Here is a 7,613-nt window from a genome sequence, read left to right as displayed (position 1 = left end):
TATCTTGATATAGGCTCCCATCATCTCATAGCTACTCCAGTCTATCCTCCACTAAACCGTCAAATTGATCTTCCTAAATCATGTCTAACTATGTCACCCCCTCCACTTCTATTCAATCAATTCCAGCATGTCTCTATTAATTATCTCTAGGATCTGATCTAGTAGAAATTCTCTGATCTTAAAAACCTTTCATAATCTGCCTTTCCCCACCTATCTTTCTAGTCTTCTTACACTTTATATATGCTCACTATCTTTCAATTAATAACTGGCCTTCTTGCTGTTTCTTACACAAGACATTCTCTCTTAAATCTGCACATTTTTATTGACTGTTCTCATGCCAGAAATACTCCCCTTTTTCATCTCTTAGTTTCTCAGTCTTCCTTCAAGTCTCAGTAGCAAACAGAAAAATGGAAAATAACTTTTACAGCAAGTGTTTCTGATAAAGGCCTCATTTTTCAAATATGTAGAGAACTGAGCCAAATTTATATGAATTCAGTTCATCCCTCAGTTAATAAAAGATCCAAGGATATGAACAGGCAGTTTTCAGATAAAGAAATTAAAGCTATCTATAGTCATATGAAAAAATGCTCAAAATCACTATTGAGAAAGGCAAATTAAAACAACTTTGAGGTACTACCTCATGCTTATCACATTGGCTAATATGACAGAAAAGGAAAATGACAAATGTTAATGGAGATGTGGGAAAATTGGGACACTAAAAGCATTGTTGGTGGAGTTGTGAACTGATCCAATTATTCTGGAGAGTAATTTGGAACTCTGTTCCAAGGGCAATCAAAATTTGATCCAGCAATACCACTACTATGTCTATATCCCACAGAGATCATAAAAAGGGGAAAAGACTTATGTGTACAAAAATAATTATAGCAGCTCTTTTTGTGGTGGCAAAGAATGGAAATTGAGGTAATGTCCATCAATTGGGAAATGGCCGAACAAGTTGTGGTATGTGAATGGAATGCTATTGTGCTATAAGAAATGATGAGCAGATGAATTTCAGAAAGACCTGGAAAGACTTACATGAACTGATGTTAAATGAAATAAACAGAACTAGGAGAACATTGTACACAGTAAGAGCAACATTGTATAATGATCAACTATGATTGTCTTAGCTCTTCTCATCAATTCAATGATCTAAAATAATTCCAAAAGACTCATCCACATCCAGAGAAAGAACTATACAGTCTCAATGCTTTTTTTTAGTTTTAGGTTTTTTTTGGTAGCTTTTTCTTTTTGTTCTGTTTATTCTTTCATAACATGAATGTGAATATTTGGAAGGTAGAAATATGTTTAACTTGATTGTATATGTATAACCTATATCATATTGCTTGTCATCTTTGGGAGGGGGAATGGGAGGGATGGAAGGAGGGGAAAAAAATTTGAAACTCAAAGTCTTAGAAAAAAAAATGAATGTTGAAAACTATCTTTATATGTAATCAGAAAAAATAAGATACTATTTACCAAAAATTACATATATATATGTATATATATATATATATGAATGAATCTTTGTTTTAAACATTACTAATTTGATATATATTTTGCAAGATTGCACATGTATAACCTATATCAAACTGCTTATTGTCTTGGAGGGGAAGGAAAAAAAGAAGAGAATTCGGAACTCAAAATTTTCAAAAATGAATGTTAAAAATGAGCTTTACATGTAAATGGGGAAAAATAAAATATTATTTAAAAAGAATCCTTGCTTTAGGCCAAGCCTAAAAGATCTCTGTGAATCTCTTCCTGATAGTATTAATCTAAAATATAACTCATAGTGCCTTTAATTATTAATAATATTAATGATATATTTATATAAAGTTTTAAGGTTTATAAGACTCCTGACCACAACCATACTGAAGTTGTAGTGCAATTCTGTATGAATGATAAGGGAAAAAATAAAGCATTCCATTAATTCATTAATTTGATTATTCCTATGATACAACTAAGGAAGTTGAGGCTCAGGGAACTGAATTGAATTGACTGAGCTTATAGAGTGGTGCCAGAATCTGCATTTATATTCCAGGTCTCCTGACTCCAAATGCATTGCTATTTCCATTACTGCCTGAACAAAACAATTATCACTTTATATACTGCTCTATTCTCTAATTGCCTGTACTATGCAATTTAGCACTTAGTGATATCAGCAGAAAATGAGATTTTATATATCTTCCTATCTTGTTTCATCAGTATATAACTTTCTTTTCAATCACAGTGTCAACTTTGGAATAAAGATCACTTCTTGTTTTATATCCCATAGTTCAACACTTCAAAGGATTCCCTCTTACTTTTTCTTTAATATAAAATTTTTATGAACTACTGCAGCCAAAAAAAAATATCATCCCCTGGTGGTCAGCTGTCTAGTGATAAGCCTCTCTATACTTAGATAGGCTGATCCTCTGATGATGGACACAAAGTCTATGTCTGAGCCTTATACTAAAAGCCTTTCTACTTGGGAGGGCCTGCCAGATCTTGGGTCACTCTACTGTTAGTTATCAAGAATATAGGGTCACCTTCAGGTCAACATGAGCTATCAGAGGATATTAGTAAAGTTTTTATATCCCCATAGCACTGAGAATATTGCTTGGTACGTCATAGATTCTTTGCTGGATGCTAGATACTGAAGTGTGGCTCTTCCCTTCATCAATACAGATTTGCACCTTCATACTATCTTCCCCATGCAATATTATCCATGCCTCTAGAATCCTCCATAGTGTTTCCAATACATGAGAGTCCTTTTAATGTCTCCAGGGTACCACTGTAGCATCCAGGCTCTCCATCATTCATCCTGTGTATCCTCAAGGACATTGAAACACAAGAGACAGAGTATAAATTCTTGCTGATTGAGTGTTGATTGACTAATTGAAAACACAACCTACAATGAAAGGACTGTATTTTTAAGCTACTAATTCTCTCTGTCCTTGACATCTAGATACATCATTGTCAGGTTATGAATAGTAAATGTGGAAAGAGCTAGAGGTAAATGTTGTCCACTAGGCAGGGTTTTATTTTTATTTTTTATATTAAAAATACTGAAATGAAGAGTGGTCTCCCTGCCAAACTTACTCGATGCCTTTGCTCTTTGACCACCTAGTAGTGATGACTTCTGTTCTTTGTCCTTTCACCCCTTCTAGTCTGGGATCATTTTCTCTCAGTCCTCATCAATTCCTTTTGGGACAAGGGGGGATAATGTAGGCTTGCCAAGTCCTTACAATGGGACCGACTTTATCCAGAACTCTAGTGAGTGTGTCCCCATCGACCTTGGAACTCGATGACTGGGACGACTCCGGGGAGGGAAATTTCCTTCCCTCTCTTGGCCCCAGGTTTTAATGTGACTTTTGTTGGTTGGAGTCCCTGGAGAAGGAACTGAAGGGAGAGCCTTTAGCTTGCCCCTTCCCTCCTGGACAAAATGGTACATGCTTTTCCTGTTTAAACAGCGCCCAGTTTGTGAAGTGCCCTGACTTTGCACACACCAAGACCCCAGCAACTGCTGCAATAAATCAATAGGAAAATAGAAGCTGCCAGTTAGACTAAACAAGTGCATTTGCAAAGACGGCTAGCCCTCATTAATCACTCTGACAGTCCTAAAAACACATTTCCCCTTTAATGACTGTATTTGGATAATCAGTGCTTTTTCCTCCTCAGTCAGAGTTTGAGTAACAGACAGCTGGTGTTATTACAGCCATTCGAGAGGGAGTGCTGGGATTAGGGTCGACCGAGAGTCAACCACTGGAGGTCTGCTGCTATGGGGGTTGGATGGAAAAGCAGTTGTTACGCAATAATGAGGGCACTTTTGCTCTCCCTGTTTGGGTCTTATATGTACTCATGTCTCTCTCCATCTTGACACCCACCTGCACCATCTGAATCTAAAATATTCTCATTGAGGATCATGAAGTTCTTTTGGGAAATGTTTTTTTTTTTTTTTTTTTTTTTTTAATAGTGGTGGTAGAGTTTGGGGAGATGGGCTGCTATGACTGGGTTTGTTTCTTTTAGGTGACTTTGCCTTTCAGGAGAAAGTTTGAAACCCAGCACATCTCTCTTTATAAATGATGTAACACATTAATGCACAGCACATTATGAAAATGGTAATTCAAACCCATAGTGCTCCAAATTAAACCATACATTATCGGATGCGCTCAGCCATCCATTCTGCAGAAAGACAGGGTGAAGTCAAATCAAACAGAAAACTGGAGAGCAGCTTCCCCTACAGAATGATTAATAAAGTGCAGTGCAGTGGTATTATTGTAAGGCGGATTCCACAGTAACTGAGCTCTACATCAGGAATGGAGTTTTAGCTTCATCTATTTGGAGACATTACCATTCCCACCACATAAAATCAGAGTGTATTGGCTCAACCCATTCGAGTCTGGCATTACTAAGATTATGAGTTCAGCATCCTTTTCTTTTCCAGTTGGACCATGGATTTCCTTGAGACACAGATGGTTGTTCATGAAAAATCTGGATCCTAGCTCATTAAATTAGTCCTATATCCAAGGGTAGGTCCTTCTTTCTCATTCCTCCCCACACTTGCCCCTCCAACTGCTGCCCACAAGGCCACAAAAATAACCAATCAGGAAGTGTGAGAACATGACCTGGAGCCAGGAACATCCTGTGTCTCAAGTTCTAAGTCTTTCACTACAACCCTTCCTGATGCCTTGGGAACATCAGCCCTAGTTTCTGGCTACTGCTGAGGGAGAGGAATGAGAAAGGGCAAGGAAGGAGAAGAAGAGAGAAGCAAGAAAGGAAGGAGAAAGAAGGAGGGGAAAGATGGCAGAGAAGGAGGAGGTGACTCCCTTCCAAAGGGGTGCTGGTACAATTAGTTGAAGTTGATTCAGTGGCTTTGTAGAAGTAAAGCTCAGATATGCAATTGATAGTATCATCTCTATTAAGCTGGCAACTTTGTTAATGAGAGTTAAGCTTCCTGCAAGTGGCAAACTCCCCACTGTCTAATTAAAGCAGCTCACATACATCACCAACTCACTAGCTAGGAGGAAGAAATGGGAGACATTTCCCATCCTGAAGTCAAGACATTACAGGCAATGTTACCAGTCACTTGATATCAGGATGGGAATTTCAGGGTGACTCCTTCCATCTGAGTTTCATCTTTTCTATATACCATAATTAACTAGGACAGTCAGTCTTAAAGAGGAAACTCCGGAGAACTGACCAACTTACTTTGAGATCCATACTCATGGCTTGAAGAGAGCTGCTATTTAAAAGGAGCTCCTTCATTGCATGGATAATGAAAAAAATTTTGGTTTTGAGTCCATTTGCTCTTCAAACTACCTAAAAAGGCACACTTTTTAATTTAAGAAGTGGGAAAAAGTTTTTTCTTCATATGTAGTGTAGTATAACTGTCATTAATTATTTATGTGATCTTGAATAAATCACATAAGCTTTCTGTACTTGTTTTCTCATTGGCAAAAACTAAACCAAACCAAAACATCAAAGAATAAAAATCCACTAAACAATAACAATAACAACAATAAACCAAACCAACTAACTAAACAACTACAGTAACAAAAAAATGAGAGTTTAGAACTAGATATTCTCTAAGGTCCCTTCCAGCTCTAGCAATCTATGACCTTACTTTAAAATTGATGAAAGAATGAAAGAAAAATAGATATGCTTTTGATAGAGGGAGTATTTTTCAGAAAACTAACCAGTCAGAGAGAAAAAAAGGGAATTCCGCTGGGCTGAGGAGAGGGAGAGCAGAGAGAATCAGTTAGATTTCAGCTTCCATTAGATAGACATATTTAAACTATGGGGAATTTGGCAATACTGTTTCCCCAGAAATATCCTGAGATGAGATCTGTGAGTCCTCTTGGGACCTTTTCCCTGAGTCATCTCTCTTTGATTCTCTGAGTCTTGTTCTGTGGCATCACCAACTCCCAAATCACTCTAGACTCCAGTACTCCTTTACAAGGAGAATGGATATTCCCAACATTAATGAACTTTTCTAATAGAAATATGAAGTCTTTTCTGCAGAAAAACTCCAATGTCCTATTGAGGGCATAAGGATTGAATTTTTTGTAGTTAGCAGGATCTAGGTCAGGGGAGTAAAATAATTTACCCTGAAATGATGGGAGTACTATGGACTCAAATGACCATTTTTGTGAAGGGCTGTGAATTTGGAAAGTAGTGGAAAGAACTAAGGGTTCTGTAGTTAACTGAGTAGGCTTCAAACTCCCCAGCTGTTTGTGTGCTCAATTTACCCTCCCCCACTGTAGGCTTAAATTCTGTCATCTGCAAAAAGGAGTTGGATATGGATCAAATGAGAAGGAAACAGTTTTGCAAGCTTCTGCCCAGCATAGATCTTTAATGCAGTTCTGTCTCTTTTGTCCCCAGACTGGGGTCAAAGCTAGGTTACTTGGTACCCTATATGTCACTCTGGGTTTAGGACCCATCCTGAGGAGCCTGGGTTTTGCCCTGACCCCTTTCTCCAATAAGCAGGGACTGTGAGTGAAAGAAAGTGGATGAGAATAAGGAAGGGCATAGCATGCCTTTGATTTCCTTGCCTTTTCAGTCTATGTCACAGATCAGAACTAGGTTGAACCTACTCATCAGTCTACAAGTAAGGATTGCATAAATTGGCATTTAGACCATGTCTACACTTGCATGTTTAAGTAGGGAACTGGAACAATTATCTATAACAAGTCAGATATGCCTTTCTGCCTCATTTCTTCAATATTTAGATATTTTAGCCAAAACTGAATTTTGAGGGCCCACGATTGTCTGTTTAGCTGATAATATAATATATTGCTATTGACTCGGACATAATTGGGAGCAAAGGAAAGTTCCCCCCTCTTGGTTAAGCAGTGAGTAACATTCTCCATACCCTCCACCCTACCAGCTGACTTTGCAATAATTTCTGCTCTATATTTCCAAGGCCAAAGGAAGTCTTTCACTAAACTTAGAAATCTGACAACAGGCCTGGCTTAGGTTGGCACCGGCCCAATCACCTCACCCCATTCAGGTTTAGCAGACAAGCTAAGAAGGACCGACCTCAGCTCATGGTGAGCCAAGAACATAACTTCGGGAAAGCAGCAGGCCCTGTCAGGGAACCTAGTGAATCAACCTGCCTGCACCCAGACACTACCAAGAAATAAGTTCTCCAGTGAGCAGAGGGGCTTCTTTCTTCATCGAGCTGGAGAAGACTGGACCCAGAAAGCTGAAAACAAAGGCACAGGAAGGAAGAGGAAAGAGCACGGAGACTTTCCATCCGGGATTTGGGACCTCGGATCCTGGGCTCCCTCTTCGCGGGGCGGGCGTGGAAATTCCGATTCTTCCGTTACTCCCCTCCTCTTTTCTTCACGCATGGTTCTTCCCCATGGCTTTTTGAGTAAAAGGTTAAGGAGAGGCTGACGGTGTGAGTTATCTCCCTCGGCTCCCTTACCCCCATCTGCGTGTTCACCTTGCGATATGGATGTGCCCGGCCAGCCGAGAAGGCGGGAGATGTGGAAAGCTGGGGAAATAGGCTAGCAAGGAAGGAAACAGCAGCCTGCCCGCCCCCTCCTGAAGACCGCTTCAAGCTCAGTTTTAGCTGCAGGACTCCACACCTGTCTCTGAAAACTCACCGGCCTTGCAAATGCTCCCACCGC

Source organism: Sminthopsis crassicaudata, chromosome 2 (genome assembly GCF_048593235.1).
Source record: "Sminthopsis crassicaudata isolate SCR6 chromosome 2, ASM4859323v1, whole genome shotgun sequence".
NCBI classification, from domain to species: domain Eukaryota; kingdom Metazoa; phylum Chordata; class Mammalia; order Dasyuromorphia; family Dasyuridae; genus Sminthopsis; species Sminthopsis crassicaudata.
Note: the sequence above shows the minus strand (reverse complement) of the source record.